Source organism: Felis catus, chromosome C1, assembly GCF_018350175.1.
Source record: "Felis catus isolate Fca126 chromosome C1, F.catus_Fca126_mat1.0, whole genome shotgun sequence".
Lineage (NCBI taxonomy): Eukaryota > Metazoa > Chordata > Mammalia > Carnivora > Felidae > Felis > Felis catus.
The window spans coordinates 84,024,928-84,041,386 of NC_058375.1; the positions used below are offsets into that span (position 1 = coordinate 84,024,928).

At 36.0% G+C, this 16,459-nt stretch overlaps 1 long non-coding RNA gene across 1 annotated transcript; it reads right to left on the bottom strand.

Moving 5' to 3' along the window:
* Nucleotides 1–3,276: 3,276 nt before the first annotated feature.
* On the bottom strand, nt 3,277–12,498 carry LOC109502494. The gene is made up of 3 exons (XR_002161111.3): nt 11,822–12,498; nt 8,052–8,271; nt 3,277–4,977 (listed from the first exon to the last, which is right to left on the bottom strand). It is a non-coding gene; the product is annotated as an uncharacterized LOC109502494 (long non-coding RNA).
* Between the last annotated feature and the right edge of the window lie 3,961 nt (nt 12,499–16,459).

Here is a 16,459-nt window from a genome sequence, read left to right on the forward strand (position 1 = left end):
TCATTTTAATTAATAAAGGATAATTTTCTATAGACTGTCTTGTGCTACTACAGAATACAGGTGCTGAACATGTAGATCAGCTACATTTGAAAATAAATAAGCTTTTGATTTAAAAGGTTAAATAACTACCCAGCATCACAAGCCTTATTCCTGGAGGAAAATGCATTATGAATGTTCATATAAAATTTCCAAACGCCACATTTATCAGTATGGGATTGCAGGAAGGTGGAAATTGGAGTCCCTTCTGCTCTCTCTGTAAAGTGTTGGTAGAGAGGGGTGGTCTGATGGCAGTGTAAAGTACTTTGGAAATTTCACAGTCTTTACCATTTAGGAGCCAAGAGTACCTTAGACTTGACACTTGAAGTCTATGAGCCTGTGTTGCCACCAGTAGAAAAAACTAGGTGCTAATAAAAACTCTTGATAAGAGTTTTGTGAGAATTAAATGAGAAATGTGCCTTAGTATCCAACATGTACTCAAAAAATGGTAATGCCGTTTGTCATAGTGTTACCCCTTCTTCGTTCTGTTTTCCTGTAACACCATTTCCAGATCCTCTTCTCCCCAGCTTGATGATACTTTCTAGTTTCTTCCACACCTGTCTCTACATCCTTGCTTTCTATCTAGACTTGAAGCAACATTACTTTATAGTCTACCACTGAATTGGATTCTTTCCTTAACATCCACTTCCCCTGAAAGCACTTTGTTTTTTAAGGAAGCTTTCTATAGGTCAGCACACCTCCTCTCTGTCAAAAGTTGCCATGTAGTTCACAAATATTATAATCTCATTTGGTCTTCTCAATAAGCTATGCAGAATTTTGTGGGGGCAAATCTGAGGCTGGCTGTGATTATATAATGTGCCTATGGTGGAAGAGCTGGTTTTATAAAAGTCCCTCTATCTGTAATATTATAGTTTTCAGTTAAGGTTAGAGGGAACAGTTTTCCTTTTGGAGTAAGCAGAAGGAGAAAAAAAGCAGGAAAGAAATCATAGAAGAGAAGTGAATCGGAGAAGTGAAAAAAAGAGGAAGAAAAGGAAATGAAGTATGTGTGAGGTTCACCTGATCGAAATTCCCACCGTCCACACATTGAGAGGATGTTCGGGTGTTTAAGCATGATGGCCGTGTCTTTGCAAACAAATTTTAGTGTGCGGGTCCCTTTTCTATACCTTGTCAGAGATGTAATGGCATACTCTGGTATTTTTGTTCACAGATCATGTTGGCAAAACATAGTCTAGTGAAAACTCAGAACTCCAGGTATGTAGCCTGTTTTGCTGAGTGCAGGTACTACAGCGGGTTGTGGCCTTTTCACAGAAGGGCAGGGCAGCTCTCACTCTGCTTTCCTAGCTCCAGCCTTCCTGGCTTAAAACAAGGGGAAAAACAAACAAACAAACAAACAACGTGACGTGTCTGTTGATTCCCTCTGAGACACACCATAAAACACTTCTATCACCACTCACACTTGGAGTAATTTCCTTTTAGGCCTGGCCCCTCCTCTGAGATTTTCAGGTAAAGAGCATGAGATTAGTATATGTGATGTATAGTAGAGAGCATGAATGCTTTTTACTTCAACATTCTTATTAAATTAAAGCCACAGAAAATAAACTTAATGTCACACTGATTTTGAGCATCACTATAAGAATAAGTTATTACAAAGGAATCCTAATATCAGGGAAAATCTCGATCAAATACATTTTATCTTCAAAGAGTGGATTTTACAGGAAAACCTCTATGTCCTGAAATACGTGTACAATTCCAGGCAGTTTCCTTCAATGGCTCTGTCTACACAAGTGCATCAAGATTGTGGGTTTTTTTTTGTTTGTTTGGTTTTTGGTTTTTGGTTTTTTTTTCTGAGGCTGAAGTTTCCTGGCTTGGCAACAATGTGGCATAGTGGCTGTTAGCTTAAGACTATTGATTCTTCCCCTGACTTTGGCACCGCACTGGAATGGCTCCCAGTCCAGAATCAAGAAGGGAAGAAAAAGAGAACTGAACAGACACGAAGGAAGGGAGAGAGAGAAAGAGAGATTACTGACAAAACACTACTTGAAAACCAACGTTGTCAGTCCAATCATTGTCACTCGATTTAAAATGGCACAATTTACAATTCATAATATAGTCTATTTTAACTGTGAAATATACAGGTTTTGAAAGATTTTATTGCAAAAATGCATGCTATGAAATAGATGTTTCTTTTTTTCCCTACGTTTTAACCTTTGAAGGTAGCTTTACTCTAAATTATATGAAGTTGTAATTATCAGCCACATCCAATTAAAAATGCTAAGCCAGCTTCATCTTGAAAAAGAGACACTGACAATATCTAAATATATATATATATGTATGTATATATATATATATATATGATAAATTAGTTATTGTCAAAGCTATGGCCTCTCATTGTGCTTATACAACAGTGTCATCTAGTGGACATTGGTCAGGCAGGTTGTAGCCAAGATTCCTAAAGGAGCTTGTTTAAAATGAGATAGTATTAAATGAAAATATGCTTTGTCTTTTTCAATTTCCTGAAACTGAGGCAATTTAAATAATTATTTCTAATCTAGGCTATCATTTTGATTCATTTTTTTTCCAGAATAGTACAGGAACTGAAAACTTTTTATGCCTACAGAAAGAAAAATAATTTTAAGATAATTTTTCTTTTTTTAAGATAGCAAAGAACAAAAGAAAATAGCTAAATTACAGTAAAAGGTAGATGTCAGTATATGTATAGCAATTAGGAGAAGAATCTGAAGCTGAAAGATTATTGGGAAGTATTTCAGCCTTTAAATCTAAATGAATAGTGGCTTACAAACAAAATGACAAAACAAAGGCAATATATGGGGATTCTGTTGTCTTATTTCCAAAGCTTTGCCATTTTCCTAGTATCTTTTTTGCACATTTAAATAGAAAATATATCTCTTTTAAAACAGAGCTATTCAAAAGCTCATCATTAAAAAAAAAAGCATAAAATGGCCATTCATTCTGAGTTAAATTTCTGTTTTATCAAAGCCACTTGGCTTTAATTTTTCTCTAAATCAAATCCTGGAAGTACATAATGGGCACTGTAATACACTCCATAATTTTGCTGATTCCCCGTATTTTTTATTTAAAAATATGGAAAAACTGCCTAGTCTAAAAAACATCCAAAAGTTAGGCCTTTCAGCATTTCATCAACATAAATATGGACAGTCATTTTTTTAAACCACAATACAGTATCGTGAATTTTTTTATTGCTTAAGCAACTATTAGCACCCCCTTGCCCATCCCCTTGCCCTCTGTTTTGATACCACTAAGGTAGGATGCTGTTGTAAAGCTTTTTTCTTGCAGAGAAAGAGAAGGAAAAGGCATACTTAAGGCTGTTGAGTATAAAGTTTCTGTTTTTCAAGTCTCTAATTCTAGTTTCCTATTTCAGTTCCTGTAAATGAATGGTTTACGCCAATTTGATATCTTTGATTGCATAATATTATTTGGCTTGAAAATGTTAAAATGATACTGTAAGAACAAATTTATCACTCTTTGATTGGACACAATATATTTTTTTCCTGTCTGCTGGGATTAAATGCCTCACCTGATACAGTATGGCAGCTGCCTTACAGAACTATGGCACAATGCTATATTGGTATGTTGTACTTGAAAGTTCTTGCCTGAATGCTCCTCTACATTAGTAAGAAAATACCTAATTGTTAAGGTAATTTGCCAGTTGGACATAAAGTAAGCATTTAGCAAATTGACTATTTATTTGAAACAGACTATTTTTTCTTCAGTAAACGGAAAAGACTCAGCCCTGCCCTAATACTATTTGGTTTTACCTTTAGCTTTTACCCATATAATGCAAACAAACTAATTAAAAAATTTCATCTGTCTTCTGGATGTAATTTTTATTGAATATTAATTCAAATTAGGAGGCTGTTGGTACTTAACACTGATGGGTTCATAATTCTCATGTAAAATTCACTAATTCCCTGTAGTGTAAAACCTGTCCTAACTAAGCAGAGATGTCCTATTTTAAAACATATTTGCAGGGTATGTGTATTTGAAATGTTGCTTTAAAATTACAGTTCTTGTAAATTAATGTAGTAGAAATGTGCAAATTATTTGGGCCTTTCAGAGAGAAAGAAAATCTAGAATTTTGATGTCACCAGCAGAAGATAGATTCTTTTCAAATATGCACAGTTTTTTATTTTGCAGAGTAAGTGAGTACTTTGTACTCACTCAAAATTAAATTTGCAAGTCATAGAACTGAACCGAGAGCTGACAGGCAAGGCCCAGGTTTGGTATTTTCAGCTGAATCTTATCCTATCCATCAATATTTATTGAGTACCTACCAAAGACTATGAAAGACACGTGGGCAGAATAGAAAATAGGATATATGTTCTATGACCTTCCCAAACCTTACAATTCAGTTGCAGAGATAAAACATACATAAATGAGAAATTAAATGGCAATGCAAGATTTAAATAACAGTTCAATTCGATAATAGACATGTCACGGAGAGGTTCATGCTCATTTATCACATAAATAGTCCAGGAATTGAGAAAATCCCCTACCTACAGAAGCAGGAGATTTTGTGATAAATCCTGAAGAACAGATTACTAATAAAGGTCTTTGTAGGGCAAACGTACGATTAAGAGAAAGTAAAAGGTACCTGTGACTTCACCATCCATTCCTCCTTTTGTTTTCCACGGGAATTTTAGTAATGAGTAGAAACCAACTTTTCACTGTAGATGAATGGGATTTATTCCATTTCTATGAAAATATCAACTTTCTCAGGAAATTCAGTCTCAAAATCTACCCCTCTTGTAAATACTACTCAGCAGATAAGGAACACAATCGGTTGGTTTGCATTCATAAGTGGTAAGTGACGTCCCTGACACCTTAACAGGACCTTGATGACTGAGCAACCAGAAATCTGATGAACTTGAAAGCAGGCATCCTGATCTAGTTTCGAGTCATAGATTCCTTGGAAAATCAGATCAGTACCAGGAACACTTTCTGAAAAAAAGGAGACATCCTCATAAAATATTGTTCTGCTGCTCAAATTACTTCTTCCTGGTGTTGTTTTATTCCTGAAATACTAATACATACCTGATGTTGCTTTCTTCTACTACAATTGGATAATAGATAAATAAATTTTAAAAAGTGAACAACTCTGAGAAAGAAAGTGAATGACTCTATGTATTATTCTATCTCAATTACCTAATATTATGTAGATTTTTATTTTATTTTTAGTAATTCACCTATTCCTTGAAGATCTCAGATTTTAATTGTATATGGAAAACACTAATACAGTATCTTATTAAAAAGCTGACTAATTTTTATATCATTACATCATTGGCTCTTGGTCCAAGATATATGATACAATTTCTTTTTCCATCTACACTGACCATGACTATTTTGATTCATAAGACAGACTGATTTGATTTTATAAATAAATTTTCCCAAGTGTAATTGCTGTCATCTAATCTATACTCTCAGTCAAATAGTGCACATTTTCCTACAGTGAAAGTTACTGCATACTTTACCAGAAACTTCTGTTTCAGGTAGATGTAATAGAAACTAAGAACAGATAATGTGTACTTCTGAGAAGGAATTCAAGAAATCAAAGAAATTAAGAAACACCAACTCTGCATTTTTCTAAATCAAATTGTGAATGTAGAATCTGCAGTTGTTGGAGGACAGAGGGTAGACATTTAGAAAACCTCACCTGTGGTTGTTGGGAAATTCAGTCATTCATTTATGCTTTCAATTCATCCATTCCTTCAATCGTTTATTAATGAATATGCATTGATTAGTACTAGATCTTTACTAGGGCTACAAGTTTATCTCAAGGAGACGAAAGACAAATAAGAAACACATGAGTCAATATCTAGATTTAAGTTAACTCAGTTGCTACATTTTGTACAGCAGAGGAAGGGTACAGAGCAAGGATTCTCTCACCTCTCCCTGCCTTTCTGGAACACCCCAATCGTGACCTATTTTAATAATGTTGCTGTGAGCCTAGACAGGTCCACAACTACTGATCATTCCCCAGAGTTCAAAATAAAATCTCTAATAACTCATTTGTTCATATTTTTTTATTTTTTATTTATTTTTTTTAAATATTTATTTTTGAGACAGAGAGAGACAGAGCATGAACGGGGAGGGTCAGAGAGAGAGGGAGACACAGAATCGGAAACAGGCTCCAGGCTCTGAGCTGTCAGCACAGAGCCCGACGCGGGGCTCAAACTCATGGACCGCGAGATCGTGACCTGAGCCGAAGTCGGATGCTTAACCGACTGAGCCACCCAGGCGCCCCTGGTTCATATTTTTTTAATAACAGTTTTGGTTTCACTTCTGTTTGTAGAAGTAATATTGATGTATAAAATTGGAAAATTATAGATGGATTTAAGAAAAAACTTCATGTTGGGACACCTGGGTGCTCAATTGTTAAGCTTCCAACTTTGCTCAGGTCATGATCTCGTGGTTCATGAGTGCAGTCCCTGCATCAGGCTCTCTGCTGACAGTGCAGAGCCCACTTCGGATCCTCTGTCCCCCTCTCTCTCTGCACCTGCCCTTGGCCTTGCACTCATCTCTCTCAAAAATAAACATTTAAAAAAAAGAATAAAATTCATGTTGATACACTCAAACAAGAAAGAAGAATCCCTGGGTGTATTTTATTTCTTTCTTTAGTGTGTGTGTGTGTGTGTGTGTGTGTGTGTGTGTGTGTGTGTGTGTTCCTTTCTCTAAAACTATATAAATATATAGTTTTTGTTTTTCCATAATTGAGACTATACCACAAAGTAAGTTTATTTTTAACACATCCTTCAAATGAACCTAAGAACTAGTGTTTATATGATTTAGGGCTTAGAGAAAGCAATCCTCCCTAAGGCAGTCCTGGGACAGACTATCCAAAAAGGCACAGAGGAAGCACTTTCTCTTATATGCTGAGGGAACATCCATTTCCAAGACTCAAGGGAGAAGAGGTTTGTTCACTTTGTGCCATTAAGTTAATGTCGTCATATTATGTTACTTGAGTGCTTGAGCTCAACTGCATATGGTTCTTTTCTTATTATGCCCTGGGGATGCTCATCCTAAGGCCCTGTTCCCATCCTGACCAGACTTCTTCTCTACCATGACTCTGGGAAACTGAGTCCTTTGGAGTTTTGATGGGATTCAGCCTGTTGATTTTTTGAAACCAAAATAAATGCACAGTTATGGCCAAATTCTACTGTTCTTGGAACATTATGCAATAATAGTATGGCCTCTGAACATTCTACTTTATGTGAGAGAGCAGTTTTTCTCCAATACTAGTTAGAGTTTCTTGAGAAGAGAATTTTTGTTAAGGGAATTGTTTTGGTTACAGTGAGAGGAAAGATAAACAAATGGCTTCCTGAGCTGATACCAGAGTAAAGACAGGAATGGCAAACTATTGAAGCAAGTAACCCGTAAAGGAAAGCATTGCCTAATGAGACCCAGCCCGAAGTACTGTGTAAGGCTCTGGGTGATGAGATCCTTTAATTTAGGAGATTAAACTGATTCTAGGGCAGACAACTGTTTAATAGAGTGGGGACCCCTCTGTTTCCAAGAAAGAGGATTTGACAAAGGGCATTACTTTTTCATCGAATCATAAAGAAGGCATTTCTGAAAAATAGTGTATCATATTCATGAGTTTACACTCCTAGTCCCCAGTGGCTATTCTGCCTCTCAGAGACTATTGACCCACCTTGCTTATTATCTCTGTAACCTAGAAGACTTTTTACGTGCAAGCTCAACACCAGGCAATCCCACAGAAAATTACTCCCTAGCAGCATTCTTCTAGCATTGTATAACTTCTCATCCATATGAAAGGGTAGTTTTAAAACTCAGCCATGATGCACTTTTCTGGTCACCAATTACCATGGTAGTTACTCCAAAGAAGAACCCGAGGGTGTTTTGCCATCCTGCCCATTGCCAGCTTTTCTCCTTGAACCCATCTTTAATATGATCTAAGAGGCTTCTATCAGAGAGAAGATTACAGAGATCTACATCTATCCATGAGATAAACTTATCACAATAATGGAGATGTAAATAGCTTTCTTTCCACCAACCTGAAAGAAATGTATTGTTAAAATCATGCATTTTTCAGAACCTCAGTAGTGATTCCACACTTTGTATGAAGCCAGATGAGAGATTCCTTTTTTAAGACTCTGCTGTCAGTCAGAGCTCATTTACCATCTACTGTGTCCATAGGTATTTGGTTATGTGTTACCTCCTCCACGAGATAAGCTTCTGGAATCTCAAGATTATGTCTTCTCCACCTTTGTAACTCTGAGGAATTAAGAATAGATGCTTTTTTTAATGTAGTCATAATGCATGCATTGTGTAAGCAGTAAGTTTTAAATGTAGCAAACATTCCAATTATTAAAAACAGACAAAAGCTGGGGCACCTGGGTGGCTTAGTCAGTTAAGCGTCCGATTTCAGCTCAGGTCATGATCTCATGGCTTGTGGGTTCAAGCCCCGCACTGAGTTCTGTGCTGACAGCTCAGAGCCTAGAGCCTGCTTTAGATTCTGTGTCTACTTCCCTCTCTGCCACTCCCCCACTTGTGCTCTGTCTCTCTCTCTCAAAAATAAAATAAACATTAAAAAAAAAACTTTAAAAATACAGGCAAAAGCTTATCTATGCTTTGACAAGTCTGGAATGTGGTTAATTTCACAAGAGGTCTATGGACAAAAGAAGAAATAAGGGGCTTTGGAGAGCTGGTGGTAATGTATTTTTGACTGGGGAGCTACTTATACAACTAATGTGTTCAGTTGAGCTATAAACTTATGTGCATTTTTTTTATTGTATTTCAATAAAGTCAAAAAATATATATGCCAAGTGCTATAGATAGGACTTAACAATTGTTTTTCCTTTTTTTAGTTAATATTTTAATGATGATCTCTTTCAGAAGAACATGGTAACTTTGGTGGGTGACTGGATAGAGGAGGTATATTTGGTAAATTTTATAATGAAATTAAATGCTTATTTAGTTATGTAAATAAATTTCACTCAGATGCTCTCCAGAGTGTCTACTTTAGTACCCCTGATGAAGAACACATTCAACTAATTATAGATACATATATATAGATATGGGTGTATACACAAACCACATACACACGACTTCAGAATGTTATCACGATTTTTATCAATTGGATTAATAATTACATATGTAAACTAGTCATTTTGAGTGAAATGTTGGCTTCTTAAGATTATGTGATTAGTCAGTAGGTCAAGAAAATTGTAATGAAATACTTTAATCTGGCTCCCTTTTGAGAATGTATTTATTTACTTATTCAACAAATATTTATTATACCACGCTGGGAGATAGAGATACAAAGATAAGTAAAACATGGCACCTTCCCAAAAATTCAAAGTCTGCTAGGGAAGACAGGCATATAAATACATAATTTCAATGGGATGTAGTTAAGTCTAATAAATGAAGCATATACAAGGTGTTTTTAATGTAAAGGAATACATTATTTTTCTCTAAAGGGCAACAAAAATGCTTAGTAGAATATGAGCCTCTTGAACCAGGTGTTAAAATGTAAGAGTAAGAGAATATCAGATGGATTAAAGATTTGCAGAGAAAGAAGTCATTCCAAGCAGAGATAAAAGCAAGAGAAAAAAAAAAAAAACCTCATAGTCCATTTTATCAGAAGCTACTGGATGAATGGTGGAAAGGGCCAAGGCTTTAGGCAATGCTTAAGGACTTGAGGAGCTATAATCTCACAACTTTTAAAATCTCTCCCCCCATCCATACCTCTCTCTCTCTCTTTGTCTCTCTCTCTCTCTCTCATTTACTCATTCTAACTCTCTATTCCATCTTATTTCATCTACTTAATCTGACTCTCCAACTGGAATCTTCTTTGCACATAAATTGTGCCTGCTTATCTGAAATGTTTATACATCACACCCACACCTGGGCATCTTTTTTTTTTTAAGTTTTATTTTATTTTGAGAGAGAGAGAGAGAGAGAGAGAGAGAGAGAGAATGAGCAAGGGAGGGGCAGAGAGAGAGAGGGAGAGAGAGAATCTCAAACAGGCTCCGAACTGTGAGCACAGAGCTCACAGGGCTCAAACCCCCAAACCGCACGACAGTGACCTGAGCCCAAATCAAGAGTTGGATGCTCAACCAACTCAGCTACCCAGGCACCCCCATACCTGGGCACCTTAATGACCTACATCCTCTCCAGATTAGATACACCAAAATAGTTTTGCAATAAATCATACCTCTGAAAAAACTCAGTAGTAGTGGCAACTTCAATTCATATCCCAGTTCTCATCTCTAGCTATTCAAGTACATCCATAGAATATCACAAAAGCACATAAAAAAGACCACCTGAATGGTGTTCTTTTTGTTATTAACTATTACTCATATGTATTTCAAATACCTTTTGGTGTCCTTACAGCAAAAGTCACCACCTCAAAAGTTTATACAGGCCAGGTAAGCAGCATATATAAACAGACATAAGAAAGACAAGGTACAAGCTTTATGATGAATGACAGTTGTCACTGAACTTCAGTGTCAGGGAGAGAGTAGGGGTGGGGAATATTGAAAACTAGAGACTGCAGACCACTCTTAAAGCAGACACTTTCTATGAGCTCCAGCCAATTATTGCCAACTAGGAATATGAATTCTGTGTTCACAGATATTTGGATTTTTTAAAGAGAAAATTCAAATTTTGTGTGAAATCTCTCAATTTTTAAATGTGGTCATTGAATAAAAATGTTCAAAACCACATTGGGTGGGTCAAATTAAACATGTCTGAGGGTCTTACCAGCCATCGTGCCACTAATTCATATCCTCTGTCTTACAGGTAAATACACTACGTTCACTTCTAATTGGTTCACTTCTAAACCCCTACTTTATTTGTTGACTGTGTTCTCCCAGTAACTGATAAATTCTTCAGAGGCAGGAACTGGTGTCTTAGAAGTCTTTTGGTGCTAACAGCATATGGTAAAATCTCCATAAATTATTACTGGTGAATTATAATTGCAAAGTGAATTTTTAAGGCACAAGATACATCACATGACACATCACCTCCTTAGCCTTACTTGATTGGTTGTATTTTCTACCTTGGAAAAGGATGTTTTCACAGTAATGTAAAAATTCAGTTTTTCCTACTCATTAGTAAATTGCCTAGGAATCCCCTCCCCCATCAGACTGTGGCACAGTCCGTTCAGTTTAATACCACATAAGATCTTGGTTCTGCATTCAAATTCTTGATGTCCTTTTTTCTAGATGGTTGACCTGAGCCATTACATTTTTGCTTTAAATCTCCTTTTCTTCATGTGCAAAATGGAGTTGATAATAAATCTACCTCAGAGGGTTGTTTGTGAAGAGTTTAAGTGATAATTAATCAGAAAAAAAGTGCTGGAGACAATGCCTGTAATGAGATTCTGAGGTTGTTGTTATAAACAGTTGGATTGATTATAACCCCTGAAAAGAAGGTCTATCTGGAAAGAAATGACATCAGGTGAATTAATAAATCTCCCTCTCCATCAGAGATATCGCACGATTCATTCACTGTCGATGCTTGGATTTAAATGACATTTTAACATATCAAACCTCTGCTAAAAAGTAAAAATAATAATAATAAAGAAACAATATAACCACCACGACCTAACAAAAAAACAGATCTTCATTCTTTCAGAAGCCAAGGCTTCTGTTTCCTCTTTCAGTTTAATCTGAGCATCCTTCACCTTGTAATTTTGCTCATAACCTTGGCCTTGCCAATGTGACACCTAAGTGAAAAAGAAATACACCCCAGGGTTTCAGTGAAATCTCAGAATGACACCTCCTAAGCGAGCCCTCTGACTACATTAGGGTGGCATTACAATGTGACGATATTGTCTCTTTTGGGGAAGGACAGATGAGAAAGCTCCATCTTCTCGGCCTCACGTTTGTCTTCACAGCCACCACACCTTTTCATACGATTCTTTTTAGAATGTAATGACAGAGTGAAGCCAACAGAGAAAAGTTCCAACGAATGGAATTGCCATAGCAACACCCTACATTTTCTCATCAGGTTTGGTCTTGTGTGGATCATCACATTAAAGCTTGTTTTTCAGCTTGGTGAAAGCCATGGCTGTAATCTTCCGTGTGAAAATCTCTTCGGCCCATCCAGAAGTTAAAAATAGAAGACAATAATTTGAATTATTTTGTGAACATAAAAATCTGGAATTGCAGCTCTCCCACAAATGGAATTAACTCCTAGAATGCAGACATTTGGGGCCACTTAAATATCCCCCTACAGTTTCAAATTGGATTCAGTACTTGTCATCATGACTTATTATTTGTTGAGTGCTGACCAAATACATGGTTCCTCCTTTCTGAGCAAAACAAAGGGTACGGTACTCATCTCATTCAAGGGACAAAATGCAGAAGCATAACACTGAAGAAGAATCTGTAGGAAGGCTGTGTGAGAGAGAGAAGGGGGATGGAGAAAGAGAGATTGAGATTTGTTTTCCTAATAGCTAGAAAATTAGTGTATCTTAGGTCTTCTGTAGCCAATAAAGCATTATGTTTAAAAAGCTTTGCATTTGAGAGTTCTGCTCCGTGATGACTTCACAGACAGAACAACAATGACAACAAATTAAGAATTCTCGGAAAAGTAACTACATTAAGTGGTTTTTAAAACAATGTTCTTCCAGGATTGCAAACTAGTCTTTGTTGGGAAGCCTGATTTTTCACTTCAACTGTGAAGATCAGGACATCTGAAATGTAGGGAATATGAAAAGTAGCAATACTTTTTCAAAGTGTCATCTGTAGTAGTTCTAAAAATCAGATGAATTCTCAGAGAAACGAATCACACATTCTTAATTTACCCCAATAAGTTGTCTGTCATATGAACATTTTACATGTTGCAATTTAAGGATATATACAGTTATTACTTACAAAAACCTAACCCATAATAAAAAATATTGAAAATATACTGTGCCATTTTTTGTAGCAACGTGATATTATAAAGTCAACATCATTGTCAAGGAGTATAAACTTGAACTACAAATATTAATTCAAGGACTAATTAAATTATAATTATAGAATTGCTATCTAGAATTTATAGTATTAGTAAGAAAAAAAAAGATGAACCTGTAGATATGCAACATTAGGTTGTTTTTTAAAATAAAAAAGAGATTGAAAAACCAAACTACTTACCAGTACATAAAAATATTTGTACTATTAAAGTTGATCATTTTCAAAAACAGATATCCATGAAATTCATTTAGTATCAGTAAGACTCTGGAGTAAAGACTTTCCTTTGTTTTATGCAAGGAAACAGAGCAATTATTATTACATTTTAAACATTCCTTCTCCGGAACTGAAACAGACATAGTCATGCAATTGACATATTTTCACAGCCGTTGGCAATGATACATGCAATTTTAATCACGGATATTAATTCTCTTCTTTAAACCTCTAGCCCATTCCTCTAACTACTCTATTACTTCACCCTGGTATTTATTTCACTGCCACAAGCAGTGATGCATGGAAATTAAACTATAGATATTCATTATTTTCCTGCTTTTGCCTCAGTGCATAAAATTTTCACTTGTATGTTGTTAAGAGGTAAAAATTTCATCATAGGTTTACCATCATGTGATCTCGGCCTGTGGTGATTAAATGTTATGAGGGTTTGGCATAAAGATATCAACCAGTAAGGATGAGCTACAGTAACTGGTGACAGGGAAGATGACAGCTGTGAAATAACCTATGATCTTAAGGAAAAGTCAGCATTATACACTATAACCCTAACTATCACTTTCCAGGCTAAAGTTCCCCATTGAAAAGACCAGAAATTCAATTGTTTTCAAATGACATATTGGGTTACAATATTTTTGTCAGCAATTACTTTGTCACAAAATCGTTTCTTCTTTTTTTTCTCCTGTAGAGTTAGTGATGGGGACGCTGGCTTTTCCCAAAATAACCTTTAATTATAGTTTTTGATCTTGACATTCTTGAAAAATGCCCTACTGGCTAGTCTTCTGTAAGTACCATCTGTAAGTTTTGATCATAAACTAACTGGTCCTAGAATCTGCCTGGCAAAAAGCATTACGAGACAATTTGGAAAAAGTCAGGCATAGTCAATTTTCACAGTCTTGAAACTTGAAATGATTTCTTCCAGCTTCAGGAGAAAAAAATTTTTTTCTGGCATGAAATTCTGTGTTAGAATTTTTAAACAGAAATAGAGAGGAAAGCTGGAATATAGGAAAAACAACAAAAAAAGATACAGTAGAAATCTGAATATACTAGAAATCGTATTTGACAAGAAAATAAGAATTTGCAAGTTTATTTTCACAGTTAAACCTAATTATGTACACCTAAAATGTGATGAATTTATATTTCTGAAGCATGCATCTAAAATGGAAACAATTTTTTTAAAATATAATATCAGTAATTATTAAGGGAAAGTACATAACATCTTTGAATCAATTAGTGCCTTAATAAACATCTAAGAGATGGTTTCAACCAAGAAGAAAACCAAAGGAGGGTTGAAAAATCATGTGCATGCTTCTCTATGCTAGATGGTGCTAACTTGCCTTTACCTGGTCGTTGGTTAGTGTTGTTAGAAATAATAGCATTGCACATACACCTTAACAGTGAGACATTTAAGACATTTAATTCTTTGAATAATTGCATGACTAATTGAGAATTTGACAAAAAGTTCTTCTTGCAAAGATGGGCTGGCCTCTGTCATAAGTGGTATTCATAGGTAAGGTGCTATTTGTGTTAAACTGTGTCATTTGCCTTTATTGTTTATTCTGTCAACTATAGATTCCTTGAAGTATGGGGTCTGTTATGAAGTATTCTTTAAATACCAAAACTTCTTTATGAAATAAAAACACATCCCCGGGGCACTTGGGTGGCTCGATCAGTTGAGTGTCTGACTTTGGCTCAGGTCATGATCTCATGGTTCATGGGTTCGAGCCCCACATCTGGCTCTCTGCTGTCAGTGAAGAGCCTGCCCCTCCCCTGCTTGTTCTGTCTCCCTTTCTCTCTCTCAAAAAATAAATAAACATTAAGAAAATTTCAAAAAAAACTCCCCCCAAAGAATCCTGGGGTTTATATCTGTACCAATCCAGAGAACAATTCACATTTACGTTTTCTACAGGGTCAAAAGTCTTGTGGAAGGTTTACCTTTCACATCCTAGCTAGTCATAGAATTAGCATGGCTTGATATTTGATAATAGTTCACACTTGTATTTACCAGAAAACCATGTCCATGTTCATTACAAATAATTTTAGGAGAAGTAGTTTATGGGTCACATTATCTTCTGACCTCAGTTTCCTAATGACTCCAGTATATCTTTCTGGAAATGCACAGAGTGCTGTGATTATAGCCCCTCTTTCAAATGTGAGTTTTATCTCTAGTTGCCATTAAGCTTGCTAATTTAAAGAGATGGAAAAAAAATGCACCTTTGTTCTCTCATACTTTTTTCCCCAATTTTATTGGGAAGTGATTGACAAACATCACCATATAAGTTTAAGGCATACAGCATGCTAGTTTGATTTACATATATTGTGGAATGATTACCACAATAGGTTTGCTAACATCCATATTCTTGTATAGATACAGTAAAAAGAAAAAGGGGGGAAAAATTCCTCCTTATGATGGAAACCCATAGGATTTACCCCCTTAACAACTCACCTACACATACTCACTTTATCTTTTTCTTTGTGTGAACATATGTCAGCATAAAAACCTTTGCTTTATATTGAAATATTATGCTATACTAACGTTAATAATGATTGTGCTTGTGTGTGCTAACTTGAGAGCCTACAACCTGTCAGCTACAGGACGAGGTGGCTGCTGCTGCTGCTGCTTCTCCTTCTCTTCCTTCTCCTTCTCCTTCTCCTTTGCTCTTTTTCTTCTTCATCATTGTCCTTACAGGTGTTGTTTATTGAATGCTTACCTGGGAATGTACTCCACATGTGCTATGTATTCAAAATCCTGCAAATAGAAGCTCAAAAAAGCCTGTAACTGGTAAGAAGTGGAGTCTGGATTCAAATCCAGGTCTGTCTACTGCAGGATAGTAGCCCCCTGTTCTCCCAGAGTTGGGAGAGCAGCACAGTGTTGCCTGGGGAATTTAATTCATGACGAATAGATTTGAACGTCTGCTCATGATCACCATATCAAAGGCAAGGCATTCAATAAAACTCTAACTCCCATGAGCTTGTTGAAAGTGGATTCTTTGTGGAAACAAGTGAAGAGACTTAATTGTGTCCTAGTACTGGAGGCAAAAAAGAGCCAGTCCACGTGAATGCAGGGTAAGCGTGAACGTGGTTTCCTACACCACTGAGAAAAGTAGTACTTTGGAAAAATGTAGGAGCAGATCTCATTATTGCCTTCTTTGTTTCAATTATTGAAGAAGAAAAGTGCAGTCTCTCATTGATTAGACTCATTATGCCATTTTTTCTCTGAATCCCATTCATTGTAACTACCTTAGTAATGATTTCTTTTCCCTGCATCTTAA